Raw genomic sequence first — 20,701 nt, 5'->3', positions numbered from 1 at the left:
TATGAATTTCTGAGGCAAGTAAGAATCAGTTGTCAGTATCATTTATACTGTCTTAAAAAGCCCCGGTTCTACCTGTGGAGGGGTATAGTGCCAAAGTGTATCGCCTATTAACCTACTCGCTCTCTGAGGATAGAGATGTCCAAATTTAAACTGACCTGGATGGAGGAAATGAAGAGTTGGTTTAGCATTACAGCAGAAAACAGCTTACTGTATTAAGAGACTACTTAGGAATGACATAAGATTTTTAGGGCTGGTTCTACATCATTGGCCCAGGCCTCTGCTAGGAGATGTTGTTCCTGAGGATCCTCTTCTACTCCCACAATCTACTTAACTTGCTGAGGATGTGAATCAGGTATGAAACTAAGAGCCATCCTTGTATAAGTCTTCAATAGCTTCAGTTGGCAAGTAAATGTGCTTTTATTTATTTTTTTTTTTTTTGTAACTTCAGCAGCACAAAGTCTTTTGGTCCAGCTAATATGTACTTTATGGACTCCCAAGCATTCATTTATACCATATAGGATAACATATTTTCCTTTATTTTTGTAAAGGTCTCCTTACTTTGCATGGTGATAAGCTACTGCATAAGTTACTGGTTCCTCTCAGCTCCTGTCATGCTCATCAGTTTGAAGAATCATGTCCCATTCAAGCTGTGCAGGTGCATTAGCACCATGGAAACACAGACTGGTTCTTCCCAAGGGGGTGAGCATGAGAAGAGGACAGAGTCATATCTTACAAACAAACCAACCACTTCTGATGGAATTCAGAGCTGCAGACAGAAAGCCTGGCGACCTTTCTACATTTCCCTATCTGTGCAAAGCCATCATACAATGTTTCTGCAGGAAGTGTAACAGCTAGATTAAAATTAATGGCATTCATGTTCCCTCCCCTCAATTAATAATAATGAATAACATTTTTGAAATGTTTGAATGGAGGCTATTTTAACTCAGCTGCTTCTCTTCCTTGTGAAATTATGATCTCTGATTTCCCTTATGTTCCTCCCCCTGCCTTCAGCATGTCTTATCACATGAGCCAGTCAGCAGGGAAGCAGGTCTACCATGCATACATATTTTTTAATAGCAACACTTCTGGCAAAAACTAAATGTCGAGATGTGCTGTAGTTGTATAGCCAGTTGTGTGACATTCTCACAGCTAACAAATACATTGATAATTAATTCAGCTTTAAAGGATTTGAGTCAGACTTTCAACTCATGAAAATCAATGCATTTCTAACCACAAATGAAGGAGCTATAGCTATTTACTTCTTTTTCAGGCCCTAGACCTCTGTAATAAATTTGACATTTGCATTTTAAACATCATAAATCCACAAAAGTGTCCTTAACTTTGCCAGAATGTTTCAGTATCATGTAGGGTCACAATGCTCATGCCCTAATTCAGGAAAACAATTAACCACTAGACTTTCTGAGGTCATTCATGAGCAGGAAAGTAATTAGGTCTAGATCCTCACAGATAAAAAATTAGCTGCCAAAATGCACATATGGAATTTTCAAATAATGCTTAATAAGGTAAGATGCATAAGTCATATTGATTCCTTTGAAAATCTGACCTTTAGAGCTTAATTTTAAGCTGCCCCATTATGGTTTAAGAGTGTGTGAAAACTTAAGTATGTGCTTGAATGCATTTCTTGTAGGAAGATTTTTCCATAAACAAAACCTGAAATATAGTTATCTTAGGCCAAGAGATGACAAAGGCAGTGATCATTCTAAATTAAGAGGGATTTTGTTGGTGTGCTTTGTGCAGCAGCAGGCTGAACAATGCCCTTTTCCAATTGAGATTAGTTCAGGGGGAACAGCTTTCAAATGAGTTATTTCACACACATACACGTGTCATTCCAAAAGAAAAAGATCTACCCCTGGATGTGGTCTGTGAAGCAAGATGGATTGCTAGTCCCTCGATAAAGCTCTGTGCTTCTGTTTAACTCAGTTCTTTTCTTCTTTGCTATGCTTGTCTTCTGCTCTTATGCCCTGTGACCCCCTGCAGGGGAGCTACTAAATATCTGTGATGAGGTAAAGGAAAGAGGAATGTAGAAAGACAGAGTATAAATTCTCAGAAACTCAGGATAAATTAACTTGGTTATGTGGAGAGGAGAAAATTCACTGTTTAATGAACTGTTATCTTGGATTTTTGTGGCCTAGGAGAAATTGAAATTGCTGCATTGTTCTTTAAGTTGACCAGCATGGGGCAAAAGATGTCTTTTTGCTAGTATAAGAGTTTTGACCTTAAATGCCCACCATGCTCTTTTGAATTCACCCTGGAGATCAAGAGTTTATTTCTTTTTGTGTTGTGTGTTTTGCAGTTCTCATTTTAGAGAACCCATGTGTGTTTTGCAGTTCTCATTTTAGAGAACCCACCCAGGAATAATAATAAATGACTGTGCAAACACAAAAGAAATATTTCCTTGGTGGTAAGAATATGAATGAGATGTACTGTTTAGCATGTACTACCTATTATGCAAATAGCTATATCTCCTGGAAATTTCTAGTCTCTTTGCAAGGCACTTTTTAATTTTAAAAGATTGTTTTTAACAGACACGAGTTTGAACTCTAACTTTACCTTTTCGATCCACTTTCAACAGTTCCCCTTACAGCCAGCTGGATCTATCTGTATGTGGGTATATGGAATCAGCCATTTAGAACTTGTGACGTGCATATCCTACATGATGACCAACAAAGGGATGTTAGCTTGGGAATTTTCTTATGCAATTGGGCCACCATTGGAAAAAAGTTAGCTACATCCCATAGAAAATCAGCCTACTTGGCCAGGATAGCTGTAAAGTGGCTGGGGGTTAGGGCTGGCTTTCAAAACTGGTTTCAGAGGTGAACTACAGAGAGGAATGATCTTTCAAGCCACAGACTTGTAAGCAGCGGTCTGTCTTTCATGGCATGACACAGAGTGAGTCTGAAGGCTGGGAAGAAATGGCCATCTGAAAGGACTGAGAAAAACACACCAGAAGAGCTCTGAGACTGTTAGGGACACTGGAGAGAACATGACACTTTTTTTACATATGTTTTACTGACTTTGGGAATTTCAGCAGTTTAACATTAATCTCTCAGTCTGTGATTTATGGCCAGTAAGGTGTTCTGGGTTTTGTGTGTGTGGTGGGAGTTTTGGTAGTGGGGGAGGTGGCTACAGTGGTGGCCCTTTGTAGGAAGCTTCTGGAAAGCTCCCTGGCTCCAAGTCAGACCCACCCCTACACCGAGGCTGAGCCAATTCGCGTCGGTGTCTGCACCTCTGTGATAATGCATTTGAGAAGGGGAACCTGGGAAGAGGAGTTGTGAGGAGGACATTTGTGTGAATGCCGAGGTCAGTGGAAGAAAGGAGGAGGAAGAAGAGGAGGTGCACCAGTGCAGAGAGTCCCCTGCAGCCCACGCTGAGAGGGCAGGCTGTGCCCTTGCAGCCCATGGAGGTCCACAGTAGAGCAGAGACACCTGCAGCCCATGGAGGACCCCAGGCTGGAGCAGATGAATGAATGTTCCTGAAGAAGACCAGTACTCCATGGGAAGAAGAAGCCCCAGCTGTTGTAGTTCAACACTGGGAGGACTGCAACACATGGGTGTGACCCATGTCAGAGCAGCCTGGGAATGGCTGTGGCCTGTGGGAAGGACTCACATCAGAGAAAAATTGTGGAAGACTGTTTCCTGTGAGAGGGACACCATGCTGAAGCAGGGAAAGAATGCAAGGAGTCCTTCACTCCTGAGGAGGAAGGACTGACCACACACCCCAACCCCTGCCACTGGTGGTAGAGAAATTGAAAGCACAGTTTTTAAGATGTAGTAATGCTTCTCACTCTCCTACTCTGTCTGTTAAGTAGTGTTGTTGTTGTTGTTAGTGTTTGAGTTAAATTGATGTTCTTTTTCTTTCCATAATGAGTCTGTCTTTTTGTTGTGACCATAATGGGTGAATAATCTCCCTCTGTCCTTATCTCAATTCCAGAGCCTTCTGCTTTATTTTTAACTTCCCAGTACTGAGGAGGAAGGGGTGAGTGAGCGTCTGTGTGGTGCTCACTTGCCTTCTGGGCTCAAACCATGTTATAAGGCCACTGTTTCTGAGAAATTCTATAAGGCAGGGGGACTGTGTTCATCATTTTTCAGAAAAGGAAAAAGAAATTAATTAAATCAAAGGGTTTGGGTTTTTTTATGGTTCGTTGGTTTTGAGGGTTTTTTAGCATATGAGGTTCCAGTTCTATCTACCTATCTAGATCCAATTCAAGGTTTCATTCCATTCAGGTAAAAGACATCATAGTAATATATTATAACTTTATAATAAACTGAAGGCAGTTGAAGGATAAAAAGGATTTTGCAATTTACTAGATTAAGCTCAATCTTATACAATAAGTGAATTTCCTCTCATTTCTTTCTCTGGAGGGATGCAAATTGTCTATACTTGTACATAGTCTCTATTTTATTTACTGAAGAAAAATCTGTTTATTCCCGGTTTTTGGCAATTTAACTTGAACATCTGTAAAGCAACACACTATTAAGTTTCTAAAAAGGTGTATGAGAGAGTTAGCTGCTAAATCCTGCCAAAAGGGGGCTGAAATTTGTTCAGGTTGATCCTTTAAACTACAAACAAGATAGGCCCATACAGTGCACAGATTATTTTTGTATTTGATTAGGTTTTTATATTTGTGGAAAGCATGGAGCTTTGTACTTTTTGCAAGCCTGATGAGAAAGTGATTAAGACAATACAGATATTAGAAATTCAGTACTGACGGTGCTAACACATCTTGGAAGTACATTTACATTATATTATTCACGTTTCTGCTCTGCCTGCAGAGTGAAAAAGTATTTACTTACTATGGAAATATTGAAAAAACTAAAAAAAATCCATTGATGTTAAAGCTATTTTCTGCTTTATAAAGCTTGGGTAGAATTATTTTGACATGACTTTGAGAAGTTCTGAATGTTATGAATTTTCTCTCCTATACAGTATACCTCATTCTTTATTATGAATTGAAAGATTTGTATTTTGCTAGCCCAACTTGTTCCTTGGAAAAGAAACCCAATTCATTGGTTTGACTGGCTCTTGCATATATTTGAAATGTTCCCCCAGCATTGCAGATTACTTTGTGAAAGACCCTTTCACGTGTTTCACATTCTTATTACCTGTATTGTCACTGTGAAATGCAAGGAGAAACTGTATCAAAAATTCCTGTCTAAAGAATGTAGAGTGAAAGAGAAAGGAATTAGAAAATAAAGTAGGCTCTGGTACCTTTACTGCTTGTAGTGAAACACATATACATGGCAGTTTTGATGGAATTCCAATGCAGATTTATTACTGGAATCTGCAGGTTGTTGTAAAATGCAGTCAAAAGAACAAATAAAGAGCAATGCATAGGAAGTAAAAATGTCAAATAGTAAAATGTCTCTTTTTAAAAGCCTGCCTTTTTTCACAAGCCTTTTCATGAACTTTTTATGAAGTTTCCAGAGTAGACCAAAATAATTAGGGAAAAATGACCTTGAGGTTTATGCTGTGTTCAGAACAGTGACTTGTCCAATCACTGCAGGAAAGGGTTGCAGATTGTGATTGATGTTTTCAGAAGAGCTACAAAGTGAAGTGTATGAATGGTACCTTAGCTTTCTAACCATGTATGACAAATGTGGGCACTGTGAGAAGCTCTTTATCCCCAGATGCTGTGAAAGCACATAGCAAATTTCATATGGATGAGCCTATGAGAAGACTATCTAAAGAGCTAATCTAAAATCTCATTTTCCAAGTTGATTCTGGTGTTTCAGAAGAGAACATATCCCCGAATATAAATCTTATATCAGGAGGATTAGGACGTCAGTGATTAATATGAATTTCATTTTAAGACACGTCGTGGGATTTCTATGGCATATATGACACACCGAACTTGTTGAACAGCATGTCCCTTTTCAATTACAGTTTTAATGAAGAAATGACTTCTACAAGAAAAAACTCTCATGAGCTTAATATTATAAAAAGCTGTTTCTTTCACCCTCCCCTGGCCCTTAAATCAGGTACATTTGGTTGTTCTTGATGAAACAATAACATTTTCATTATCTTGCCAGGCTGCACCATATTTTATAATGAAGCCAACTCTTGTCTCTTCTACCTTTATTTACCCCTCTGTAGCTTAACTAACATCTTGGGAAAGGGAACTGTTTGAGTGAAGTCTACTAACAGGCTTTAGAAATAAAATAATTGGTAGTTATCTAAATCCTATTCAGGGTCAAAACGGTTTGAGCATCCTGTCAGCCTTTTAGCTAACATTTAAGTTTAAAGGGGTTTGTCTATATGACAGTCCACCCCAAAGATTTCATAGTGAAGTTGGGGCTAGTGAAAGGTTACTACAGTGCTAAGTTCAATGATCTCTCAAATGACAAGACTAAAGACCAGTCCTCTTGCCCTGTGATACTTCAGCCCTATAAAATTAAAAAGTGTTCTCTGTTGTCTATGACTTTTGGCTGAGACTTTCCAGAGCAGTACTAATTTGTGTATGCTCTTTATGCTGGCTGCAGGTGCTCCTAAAAGGAAAGACAGTGGAACCCCTAGTCAAATTAATGCACATTGACAAATAACTTTCAGAAATAAAAAGATTTCTTCGCACTTAAAAATAACCCCAATTTCTGTCACGTGTTTCTTTTGAGTGATGCTTCATCAAGATCATTGGACCTACCTTTGATTCATACATATGAAACTTGAAGCCTGACTTCTAAATTAGTCTGGAAATTGACTGAGAAAGGCATTACTAAGAATATAAAAGAATTTCCCTCACTTCTTACCTTTATGTGAGCAGTGTGTAAACTGATGTGAAATGCAAAACATATATTCCCATTCTGTTGTTTTCTATTCATTGTAATTCCATACATAAATGCTCTTCATTCATTTCTTGAGCCCCCTGTTTTGCACTTGAACCCTCCAGTTTTTCAATTATAAGTGAAGATGGAGTATGTTCAGCTGTGGGAGATGTTATCACAAGGAAAGGTTATCAATTTTCTTGCCAAATAATTGTCCACTGAATTCTGTAAGTACAGCAGGATCAATGTTTTTGATCAATTGATTAAATACTTTAAGTTTTATTTCACTGTCTCAAAATTTTGAACATCTTCCTTCAAAATCAAAATGAATTTATTTGAGTGAAAAATCCCTCTTCGTGAAATATTGATGATAAAGACATAGTACACAGTTATGAAAGTGATAAAGACCAGGTTCCTGTGGTCAAAAAGGTATTGAAACTTACAGTCATAAACTTATGAATGATGCTACTGTTTGAATGTCAATCACCAGGGAGTTATGATTCACATGTCTTTTCAATATATGTTGCTCTGTTCACAATGTAAGAAACCAGTGAAACTGCAGGACTTCTTTTGCACATAATACACTGAAATTGCTGTTGAAAACACATGCACAAAGTGCACATGAATGGTCTTTTATTTTACAGCTGTGGCTCAGATGTAAATGCAGAATGGATAACACATATACAGAAAATCTTAGAATAGAATCTAAGCAAGTCCCTGGCTGCCTTTTTAAATATCAGTAGCAATTTGACTTTTATGTGATAAATAAATAAACAAAATACAAAAAGTTATGCTTTGTTCAAAATGACCACTTCTACTTTTTGACTATGTAAGGGTTTCTCTATACAGAGAATTACTCCATCTTCCCTAGAACAGGAGAGCTATTTGGTTATATCATTTTTATGTAGGTAAAGAATATCTTTTTCTTCCAGAACAGTTATGAAGCTGTGTTTTCATTCAACCCTGTGGGCTTGTTTTTCTTCCAGACTACATCACCCAGCATCTGCTCTGATCTCTCCCCACAAGTGCCCCCAGTGTGTTGTGGGGACTGTAAAAACCCGCTGTGGGACTGCAGTGACTCCTGTAGGCTCAGGATGCCTGCCTCATAAGTCCCTACTGGTCCCTCTCTTCTTCAGGCTCTGGTACTCGTTTTTATTGGACTCAGAATGGATTAAGAATGGATTATGGGCTCACAATAAATTATGGAGTTAAAACAGCAAACAGCTCTTTAATGTAACTTCAGTACCACATATCACATGGTATTAATGAAACAACAGTTTGCTCAGCTCGTTCATGAAATGAAAAATACTCTTATAAATAGCATTTTCTGTGGTCACTGTATCTCTTGACTGGGTATGTAAACAGTGCCAAAAGCTTTTTATTTTCTTCTTTCTCCTTCTCAAATATTATCCAAAGCTTTGTGTGCATCTGGTCCTGACATGTGGAGAAACATCACTATGTGCACTTCAGGGTTTTTTTCATCAGTCCCTGTGGTGCTGAGAAAAATTTCCATGCTGCTTTAATGGATGACATTTCTCTGTAAGGTTTCCTTGAAAATAACCTGTAGAAAATAATTGTTCCATCTTTCGTCTGATACAACTTCTGACAATGTGTAAATGTTCAGAAAGCAATTAGTAGTCAAGTTTGGCAGGAGAGAAGGGAATAAAGCTCTCTGTTGACTACATAAACAGAGAAAGTCAACTGTTTGAGTTTGCTGAAGCTTATGGAAGCATCTAGTCTCACAATAGACATGTTTAGAGTGGTATTAGGTGTTAACACAGACATTCATTGTTATTCCTTCTGGTAGGAACATTAAATCAGCCTTGCAAATTGTCAGAAAAATTTATTTACCCTAGCCTGAAGACTCAGGATGGATGATTTTGACTATGAAAATATATTTCATGCCAACATTTAATATGATATTATAATTTTAATATCTTTCTATTCATTAACTTGTTGGAAAAACCTTTTAGTTATAAGCCCTCCATACAAGGGCTTAATGCTGAAAAATGTCAAATAAAAAGAATCTTAAGGATATATTTGCTAAAATGACATGGTTTTAATGATAGTTTTAAAATCAGTCTTGTGACATATGCGACTTGCTTCTTCAAATTTTGCCACTTAAGGTTGTCAACATCATACATTCTACTTTACATTCTGACGATTGCAAATAAAGTGTTTATTCCTTATGTCCTTAATAATCATATATAAACATAAATATCAATAAACATTTTTTAAGCAATTATACACATAGTTTTGTCTTTGAAAAGGTGGTGCTTACTGACAAATCTTAGGGGCCATGCTGAATCAAAATTGATAAAAATACAATCTTCAATACTAAAATATAAATTCTAATCTGGATTTGATGGCTAATGTGTTAAATAGAAGCTACTGTCATATCAGAAATAGTGTAATAAGCCAGGTGCTTAGAAATAACCCAGATGTAAAGAGTTTCTGTAACGAACAACAATTAGTGTTGTTGAAGATTTCAGAATGTACCACTGTCAGACGGCAAGAAATCCTGGAGTCCTGCTGGATTTCTTGGGATTCTTTAATTAAAGAAGTTCTTTAAACTCTGTAATAAAATTTGAATCACATATTTTCTGGATGTGTTTGTGAAGCAGCATAATTACACCCTCAGTTTGGAAGCCATCAATTTCCAAACATAGTCCTATATAGAGATGGATAACTTTTTGTAACTTTTTTGGTTATTCCCTGTGTGCCCGACTGTCTTCCTGACATAACACAGAACACAACTCCCATAGCTTCTGTAGCTTTTGGTTTCTAGCTCTAGCTCTTCTCAGAACTGCTTGGATTTTCTGGTCATGTTCTTTTATTGTTTTTTTCTGACATAAATAAATCTGGCCTGCTTCCTCTTTTTCCTAAAATAAATTGATATTGACAGTTTGTTGGCCAAACATGTCTTCCTACTCCCAGGCATTACATGTGTTCATTTTTCTGTTCTCTCTCTTTTTTACTCTATAACCCCAAGGATATGAATCATTTGGGGTAACTTATTTTTCAGCTCTATTCTCAGCACTTTTAGGAATCTTTTCCCTGGAAGAGTTGGCCTAACATTTTCTTATGCATTTCAGTGCAGTGTCCTTCCTGATGAGTCCAGAGACCTGGCACCTTTTGATTCATTTGTGCTTTCTTTGTCCTTCTAATATACTTGAAACTCATTTCTTCTTTTCCTTTCCTCTTTCCTTTCCAATTTATTAACCACTAACACATTTCGCTGATATGCTTTGTTTGGGGCAGAAGCTTACCATTTGCAACACATTCTTCCATCCATGTATGTTAAATATTGCCCATGGCTCCTCTGCCAGTTCTAATCATCGTTTTCACTACCATACCTTCCACTCCACCTGTTTAATACTTAATTAAAAAATGCTCCATTTCCAGAGTAGTAGCCCATTCATCTTCTGCTGCAGTGCTTTCCGCTGATCCCGTGAAAAAATTCTCTGTGCTAATCATACTGTTATCAGTCCCTTCTTCATACTGTGTACGATTTCCTGGCACGTGAAAACTCCTGCTCAGTTGGACTCTTGATGGATCTTCTTGCAGACTTTACTTTTTTTTTTTTTTTTTTTCCAAATGTCTGGCAGGCACTTATTTTTTGGGGGATGGCCACAGAAACTTGATGTGGTGTCTGACATTTGTTCACTCTTAATTCCACTTGCGTGATTGTTGTGGTTCCTTTGTTATCAGTTACATCAACAGTATAAGACTATTGTCTCTTTTCCTTTCTCCTTCTACTTACAACCAGGCAGGTAGAAGACTGGTGGTCATTTTTGCTCAATAAATTGAAGGTGCTCTATTAATTTTTAATTCTGTGTCTTTCCAAGATCCTGTGAGATATAGTCTGGAATCCCAATGATGATAGGTCTTTTTTCTTTGGTATCCTTAACCTTTCAAGAATTTAAGAGTGATTTTGTAGCTTTAAAGGTTAATCAAACTTTTCTGTTCATCAATAAACTTTCTACTTATTGGAACAGCATTTTTTTTCTGCTTATAGTCATCATTGTATTGTTTCTAACTATATATTTATATATCATCTATATATGAAGTACTAAGTTCTTTCATACTTGTTTATTTGTTTATAATAGTTTGATAGGAATGCTTCCTGCCTGAGTTGAATGAAAATTACTAAAACCACCACACTCTTCAGAAGAACACATTGTGGATAAATAAAGCATGACAGCTTCCTTTTTTTTTTTTTTCTTTTTTTTTTTCCTGATATCCTCTCCTGGCAGGTACAAAATAAATTGCTTGTTTATTGAATATTTAAGTAAAGTCAGTCAAGTTTGAATCCCTCCAATCTTCTGCTCACAGCCAAGGAATTTGGCAGAAATCTTCTTCCAGTGTCTAATATTAAGCTGTTCGTCATTAGATCTCATTGGAGCTGCTTCATGATAAAACAAAAATACCCAAATTTCCTCTGCAGTTCCACTAGTAGAATTAGAAGTACTTTCACATGCCTGGTTCTGTCTTGGCACACAGTGAACAACTTATCACCAATGTCCTCTCCCAGTCATATTGCTGGAGGCCCCAGGGAACCCCAACTGAGAAATCGTGTTAATTCCTTTACCAGGACTTCAGTCCTTTAGTCTTTTACCTTCCCTGGCCTTTTCAGGGCAGTTAACATTGGGTTTGTCTATTTCGTGATAGGCCTTTGCTGATCTCTTTTTGTTTTCTTGGATCACCCCCATGTTCCAAATCTGGGAGATAGTCCCCTCTCTCACGGCTGTTGCCATTGCTTACTGATGTTTATGCTCACTTTCTCCTCTCTTTTCTTTCCAGGTAGAGCATGATAATTAATTCAAGCCTTTTCAGGCACATACCTGCTAGTCCTACCAGTCTGTTTAAACACTTTCTTTCTTGTCAATAAAGAGGAATGTATCTCATCCTGTATTTTTTTACCTATACACTGACTCTAATCCTACAAGTTGCAGCATGCCAGTAAATCGACTCATTCTTAAGAAGCCCAGCTGATTCCAGCAGGGTTTATGTCTCACAAACATAAGCATCAGCTTTCATGGAGCTTCATGAAGACTTGTGCTGCATACACTTAGCTAAGATGACATTATCCCTCACATCACGCTGAGCTAAGAAGTGGGATTTTACTTATAGCACAAAACTGAGAACTCTAAAAGTTTTTTTTTTTTTTTTTTTTTTTTTTTTTTCTACTTTGTCTAAAAATATGGGCTACAAGAATGTCTTCTTATGTGTACTACATGCATATCTGGGTAGAGGTATTTAGTCAGACAGAGCCAGTGAAGAAACGAAGAGCAGGAAAATTACTTTGATTTCACTACTCACTCACTCAGTGTCTGACCTGATAGCTGTCAAGCTCTTTCATGGGGCAGGAACAATTTTAAAAAATTTTATGTTTAAGCAGAAGTTCCCACTGATGAAACGATATCTCAGCTAGCACACACTTGTTCTGTCATTCAATCCATACATGCTATATTAAAGTATCCAAAGTTCAGACAAATCCATCAGCCTAAAACAAGTGTGATGAGACAAAAGTTCTGGCCTGGTTCAGAAGCCTTAACTCCTACAAATAAAAGCACAGTAAGAACAGTGAAGATGCAGAAAATTAGCATAGAATCCCTGTGCCTGTACTAAATTTTGCTTGTAAGTGTTGCATTAAACATTTAAAAGTACACTTTCAAAAATACATGGGGCTTTCACAGCAAAATTCTCGGTGACACTAATAGGCATCACGTGACTCATTTTCCACACACAGCTTTGAACATCCATTCTGTTTTGTGCTATATAGGTTCTTGTGCCATTGTCATCATTATAACATCTCAGCATCTTCCAGTACTGCTTTAAGCTCTGAGTCACATTTTCCATAAGTGACTTCTTCTTTTACTTATGTTCTTATTTGTTTCTTTATAACTAAGGTTTTTAATGGAATTTTACTTGCCTGAAAGTAGCTCATTCTGTTTCCTTTTTTTTTTTTTTTTTTTTTTCCCTTTCCTTCTCTTTCTTAAACCCATATTAACTCTAAGAGCAACAAGATCTTCACTCACAGTTGTTCACAGAAATTGTCAGTTTCAATAAAGGGCTGAACATAAGAAATGTATAATTTTCTAAACTCTGTATCTGGTACTTCTGGTCAACAACTCCTTTTGCTGTTCTTCAGGTCAATATACACAAGAATCTCTGTCTGATGAGAAGGTTTAATATTGCCATAAAGACTTTTGGGTTTTTTTAAACCCACTCAGGATTATCAGGTGTGATTTCATACAAGAACGGTATCTCAAGTTGATATTTCCATTACTTAATTGAAGGGTTTATTGCATATAAACTATTTCTTCTACAAAATTAAAATAAAACCAAGTCAGATATGTGATTTTGTTTCATTGGCCAGACATATGTTTTCTCACTGAAATTCATAAAAACTCATGTCATTTGACTGTTGTGGATGGGCAGTGTGTTAAAGGAAAATTTTATCTTAAAGTCAATAAAATTTTTAGAATTACCTTTCTCCCTATTTAGACAACTCAAATACTAATAAGAAAATAAAAAATCATGTTTTAAAAGATTTCAGGAAAGATAGGGGTTTTTTAAAAGAAAATGGGGATGGTTTCGATTTGAGATTGATTGGCATTGTTTTTGGTTATGATTGACAACTTAGAAGTCTGCAAAGGGCATAGGCAGGTGTTCCTCCTCTGTCATACTGTTACGTTTAAATCCCAACATACAGGTATTATTAGATGAGTTAAGGTTTTATCAACTGGCCTGAGCTGACAGTAGGAGACAATGAAAGAATTAAATGGAGTCAAGAGACATAAGTAAGAGGAAATGTTCTGTCGCATGGGAAATAGAGGACTTTGTAACACCTGTGAAGAATCTAGCTACTATACAAGTGGTACCATAGAGCAACACTATCAGTGTTAAAACAGTGAGTTTACATGCATAAGGTAGCTGGAGTTCTAGTGACTGGATTTTAGTCATACGTGTACATTTTAGAAATTTCAGCCATCATTTGTCTGATATGCATGAACAATTGCTATGGCACAAAGACTGTCACTGTAACATCGAGAGTGAGGTCTAGAACTGTCACTAAGAAATTAATCTTTCATTACCTGAGGTGTTTAATGACATTTTTCTATGTTGTGAAGGAGTTGGTCAATTTATAGAACTACTTCATCCTCTGAAGCAAAACTAAAGGGTACTCAGCACAACAATATCATATCCATACTTCTGCTTAGTCTATGAAAAGTCTAAATATTTAACTTACCTTACTGCAGTGGGAGAAGGGAAAGAAATAAGTAGCTAATGTTGATAATATAGTAATCAAGAAGAAAAGATATGTATACCTCAGATGACACATTTTGCAAATTAGAAGATGGTTCCTCTCCTGACACAGGGGTGATAACCCCTTCCCACCCCCCACCCAACAGAAGCAACATCAATAAAAGCTTGAGGTCTCAACACCCCCAAAACCATGGAGGTGAAAAGGCATATCCCTGGAAATCCAGCCTGGCATTTCAAGATGTGGATTTTAAGCATTTCTGGAACTGCAGAGGGAAACATTTTTTTCAATGAAGTGACTACCTTTTGGTTGCTTACAAGTCTCCCCTCAAGAATTAGGTGAGCAAAGCTGGTGAATAGGGTAAATTGCTTACAACAAAAGTGCCAGCTCATGTGCATCAAACAGACCAAAAATATATTTTCTCTCTATTCAAGGGATGTAAATTGTGCTTTAGAAGCAAAGATTTCTCTGCAGGGTGGGATGGAAAAGAATCCAGAACTTTTAAACCCAGGGAGCCCTTGAAAGCTATTTTAAAAATTGCTTTTTCCTGCAGGGTTCTACTGAGCTTAATGAACCTAGTGGGCTTGGCAGGCAGTCCTGCTGGCTCCTGCAGCCTGTGGGAAGTGTGGTTACTCTGGAGCTCATCCATCTCCACATCGCATCTCAAAGTAGCAGCTCTACCAGATGTGCTAATGGAGCAGCTCTGCCAGCCCAGTTGATAAGCACTTACATTTTTAAATTCTTTGCCTGCTAAATTACCCCTGTACACTTAAAGCTACAGACATGCACATGCTAATGTCAAGTCACCTACAAGCCTAGCAAGCATAATAGTGCTAGGATTAAGGCTTTTCAAGCCATTTGCCCATCCCTTGCAAATCCCAGTTCAAAGCAGGCATTTCATTAAACCTCTATCAAAAATATCTCCTTCACAGAAAGAACTTGTGTAATTATTTCCAACAGCATCACTGCTTTTGTTGTTTGAATTCACAGGTTGATATGTAGCAAGTTGAATGGCTAAGAAGAAGCAGGCTTACCATTGCTTTTTTTTTTTTTTTTTTTTTTTTTTTTTTTTTTTTAAAAGAAGAGGCAATTTATTTAGGCCTTTAAATCCCATTAAAAGTCATTACTAGCTTTACTGTTTAATCACTGTAAGATTTTAAAGGCTCACCAACACTAAGCAAATCAGTAGGAAGGAAGATTAAATTGAGGTATACAATGAATCATTTTCACTCTCACAAGAAAATAGACCACCGATAGTAAAGTTCACACAACAGGCAATATTAGAATTATCTAAAAGATATTTAGGATGACAAGAAGGTGACAACATCTGCCCTGGAGATGAATGTAGGAAATATAGAATAATCCACTTGTGGCAAACATTGTGTTACTGGTGCAGACCCATGTGATCTCCGTCTGCAGGTCTGCTTGTCCTCTTGAGTTCTCTTGCTGCTAACTTGCCATTTAAGTACACTTCTCTAGGGTTTGGAGCAAGAATTGTGCATGAGCTTCACCTGTCTTCTGTGGAATCAACAGCAATATTTTCACTGATTTCAGTAAAGAACAATCAGACCTTATGATATATTAAAAAACCTAACCAGGAAATGCGTCTGTACAGCGTGAGGAGTCACATATGTGCAGGGGTCGTCCAGCAATATCCCGCCAATAACTTACACTCCGGTGCATAGCTGTGGAGGCTGCCTTTCCCTCTACCCTTTGTCTCCTGATTGTGGGAGTGTTTTAAAGCAGGTTTGGTCTCAATATCATAGGTTAAAAAGTTGGAAATACACAGCTATGCAGAGGGTAATATCGATGTCTAAACTTGTGGCACCTCTTGATTTACATAACCATCCATGAGTTTACTTAACATCTCTTTACTGCATGTTTCTACATTAATGCTTGGCAAACGCTGAGAAGAAACCTAATTTATGTGTTTCCAATGACTAGGCTTCAGAAGCATACGAATGTACATGATCTATTTCAATATGTTATTTTCACAGTCTCACTTCTGTAGGAACACCTAATACGTCACTGAAGATTACAGACTAAAACTACTGGAGAGGAGTCCAGTCCAAGCCAATACCTGAGAATGTGGGGTGCTTTTAAACTGTTTCATAAACCTTTTCTGTAACTCCTGTTTTGGGTTCCAGCCTATGCATTTTTTAGTTTAACATGGTTTCACTGGGGTATGAACCAAAGAGATTGCAGAGCTTGGAGACCTTTGAATAAAGGGAAAGAGGTGAACTGAAAAATTGGATTTTTTCAAGCTTCATGGCCCAAGTGTTCAACCAAAACTTAAGTAGCCATCTTTATTCCCTCACCCAGCCTCCCTTCTTTTTATCCTTTGCTACAGATGGTCAAACCACTTTGGACAGACACTGAAATTTTCTGTTTCAAAACCCAACAAATTGCAGACTCTATATCTTTTGAGGAGTGAAAATTAGGCATTTTGTTATAGCAGGCAAAGAGATTTGAAGATTACACGACTTGAGTAGCAGTAGCAAGACAGTTTAGCAGAATGGAAACATCCGGGCTTTTATTTTAAACATAGTGTAAACTGAAGCATCTGAGGGGGAACAGGCTTTGGGATTCTCTTTTTGCTTATTTTTATGATTGGCCAATATTTTAAGTATGTTGTCTAATCAAATCTGTGGGGAAAATACACTGATATTTAATCTTCTGACTGGTTGAAGGGAATTCAGGCGTTACTAATTTTGCTGCCATTATTAAATAACTTTGGGGTTTTTGTGTATACGGAGATACGACCTGCAAGGAGAGGAGCTACGGATGGCAAAAGTGTTTACTAGAATATTCTGACAGAGGTTAAGTTTTCAAAGGTAAATGAGCTGCATAAAATCCATACTATTTTAGTCCTCCTAAAGTCTTTAGGTTGTGAACAAAATTTCATATTCCTTATCTGAGTAAGTGTGAGGAACCACACTTATGGAAAGACTTTGTTCCCATTCACTATGCTTCAAACAACACTTTAGCTTCTGTTTTCTCATAAATACTTTCTCATAATTCCCAGTTTTTCAAAATGAACTAGATTAGATCAAGTCTCCTTAACTTATTTTTACTGACATCTTGGTAATTTAAACAAATACTATCTGAGGAGCAAGGGCTGTTTCCAGATATAACAGGGAAGTAAACCAGATGTTCCAGAAAAGAGAAAAATATGGCCTTCTACCTGAGAAGTGTGACAAACCTGTAGCTGCTTCCTAGAGAAACTGTCTCCATAGGAATCAGGAAGACACCAAGCCTCTTGCACCCTTTGTGAGGTTGGAGTAAAATTTATTTACAGGTTGATTACAGGTTGGTCTCTGCCATTTCAGTATCCCTGAGCTAAATCCATTGATGCCTTGTGACAATCCAGCTGTATGAAAGAGTTTGTTACACCTGCTTGTTTACAGTAACTTACAGGATGCTGTGCAGTTTTCTTTTCAGGATGGGAAGACCAGACAAAGGTCTTTCAGATTTGGGGGTTTCATGTCAGTGTATGAACTTAAGGCCCTAAACTGCTGTAAACTACTCTGTTAACAGTAGATTAAATGTTCCCTTCCACTCTGCGCTCATCTTGATGGCTACAGGCTCCCTAAAAAGACAGATATTCTCTGTGACAGTTATGAAGACATAAATGAATCTCTTATAGCAAAACCTCTTTCAAATTATTACCTGGTAAAACCCAAAGATACTTCTGAAACAAAGGGCAGATGAAATAGAAAATTGCCCCCACAAAGAGTAGGAGCCTTATTAGGAATAGGAAATGCCATTTGGAGATGCTGAGTGTGCTCAGCATCTCTGAAGTAAGGCTTTGGATTCATTTCACTGGCTGTTGAATGAAATTGCAAGTTCTGTCAGAGAAGTCCAAGAGGGAGACTGGGAAAATGATTACTGCAGTGAAGTTTCAAAACTGGGAGATTAAATATTCAATTTGTACTTTTGAATGAATGGTAAATATCTTACAAGATTTTCAGCATCTAAGAGAGTATAAAATTCTAATGAGGAAGAGCTGGCAAAGGCAACTTTGCAATTTTTGCAACAGACCCAGACTATGACAATGTGGTTTTGACCAGTCTTTGCGATGAGGCAGCAGATGACAAGTAAAAGAAAGAAAAATCAAAATTCTGCAAAGTTTCATCCTGCTATCCCATGTCTTGTCGCATTAGTTTGCATTTTATGTGAAATAACTTTATATATGTTACCGTAATTCAGAAAAACATGATGTAAAAGGAGGTGACGTGGAAATTTGGAAAGAAAAAAAAAAGACACCAGAAGAACTGCTCTGCCTGGGGGATAATGGACCACCTAATTCTTCTTCCTTCTAAACCACTTACTACATTGCTAACTTTTCAAATCACAGCAGAATTACAGCATACTGATAGCATAATGATAATCACAAAAACTCAGCAGGACATCATCCTCAACACAAGAAGAGCAAAGAAATGAATGAGAGGCACATAGCTCTGTATCAATTTCACAATGCAGCTCTGCACAAATACAATCACATACTTGAATGTTCCTAACACTGCTGTTATGGATCAAAAGAAACATGTAACTGTAGCAAAGGAGCTCTGAGACAAATGCACTGGTCCCAGGAAAATGGCAGCATGTTGTAACTGATTAGATACAGGTGTTTGATAAGGTTGGGGGCTCAAAGCATGAAAACTTATAAAATAGTGTAGAGATAAGATCTCAATCAATGTCAAAGAAAAAAAAAGGGCAATCTGGTAAGAGTGAGATATATTCACAGATAAAACACTTAAGAAATGTCACTCTAGAAATATAATTTTTCCTCTTTGTTTTTGATCACCTCAGCCTTTTAGTTGTGATCTAAAAATCAGGAAGGTAAAGCAGACTCTTACTTTCTTTAATTGAGTTTGAATAAGGTCTTAGCCAAACAACAAAAATCTTAGCCTTAGCCTCAGACAAAAAGAAGTGAAACTGGGAAGCTTTCCAGTGATTTCAGAGGACGTTGGACTGGACCCATAGTAAATTGTGTTTTTACAAAAATCCTTCACTGTAACAAACTGAACATGACACAGGTTAATTAGATCAAAAGTTGCTTTTGAGGTTTTGGTTGGTTTTGTTTGTATTTTTTAAACCAGGCTTCAATCTGGTTTTGTGACTTAAATATACATTTTTTTTTAAGTTACTCTGTTTCATTTGTATGTAAAATAGAACAGTTTTTCTCCTGTCTTTGCAATCAGTGTTTTTTTCCACTCAAACAGCCTTGTATTTATTCTGTAAGAAACTGTTCACTCATGTGAAAAAAATTCTAGCTCTTCCAATTTTCATTTAATTTGCTTTGGTATCTTGGAGTGACTCAGAGATTCAATTTTTCCAAATACATCATTTTTAGCTTTACTGCTTGAGTTGTAAGTAACACAGGAAGCAAAGACCAACGGCAGAATAACAAGGTACACAAATAATATTGTTTTGTTACCAAAATTAAGATCTGATAAAGTAAAACTCTGTAATGTAATGTTCCTTAATGAATCAAGATACAGATATACTATGGGGCTAAATGGTTAGTAATATTTTCATATTGTGCTCTGAAGCATTAACGATAATTTTAATTTACAAAAGCAAACTTGTTAATTTGTTCTATTTTCCCATTTTCCAACCTTCTCATTCATTGAGAAAAGGAAAATGAATGTAACAGATTGCACTCCAATTGCACTGCAATTCTATGCAGTTAACACAGGTATATCATTTGCTCTTAGCTCTCTTGAGACATTTCAGCACTGGACTGATAATTAGAATTAATTTTGTAGTCATATTTAGAGATCTGCACCCATCTAAACACTAAACCTACCAACACCACCCTGTTGCATTTCACTATGACTGAGGAAGCTGTGCTCATTCATGCATGGCCTCTTACTTGCATGTCACTCTCTTCCTAGCTTATCCATTAAAAATTATCAGCATTCCTATTGAACTAGGCTATGAAAAAGTCCCCATTCCTGTTTTTCTGTGGGCAATTTTCTTTTTTGGCTGGTTGAAATTATCAAAAAACAGTAGGAGATGCAAATAGTTCATAGCTAATTCATAAAACAGAATTAGCAAAGAGAAGACCCAATATAGGGTGACTGTGGTTTATGCACATTTTTAGGTTGAGAACAGTTGTCCTTTAAATGTTTGGCCATTTTCTTCCACCCTCCCCCTTGCCTTCTTTGTTGTACTAATGCTTAAACAATTAAGATAGCTAAATTTAAGTGAGATGAATGCCTCCCTAAAGGTCAGTGGAGGAATACCATTGAGTACCACTGAAAGGTAGGACTGAATTGTGTCCTGATTTGATTTTAATGGACCTTCACAAAGTGTAAATTATATGGTTACTAATCTTACAAGTTATATCTCTTCAGACGTTATGATGTCCTTTATCAAAACTCAACTGACAGATATTCCTTTGACAACTGTTTTTGAAGAAAAGATGTGGATTTTTTTTTTCATAATTTTCAACTGATTTTCTTAAAATGTTAAATTCAGCCCATTTTCTATTTTCCCCAAAAAGAAAACTTATATTAGAATAGAAATAATATCAAATCTAAAGCAATGCTCGTAGTATGTTTTCTGAAGAAGCAGAAATATGGAAAGTCAGAAAGATGGAGTTTTAAAGCTATTTTGATACTAGACCAATGAAAAATGGGGGGGG

This window comes from Athene cunicularia (assembly GCF_003259725.1).
Source record: "Athene cunicularia isolate RWA chromosome 2 unlocalized genomic scaffold, athCun1 chr2_part1, whole genome shotgun sequence".
NCBI lineage: Eukaryota > Metazoa > Chordata > Aves > Strigiformes > Strigidae > Athene > Athene cunicularia.
This window is presented reverse-complemented; position numbering follows the sequence as displayed.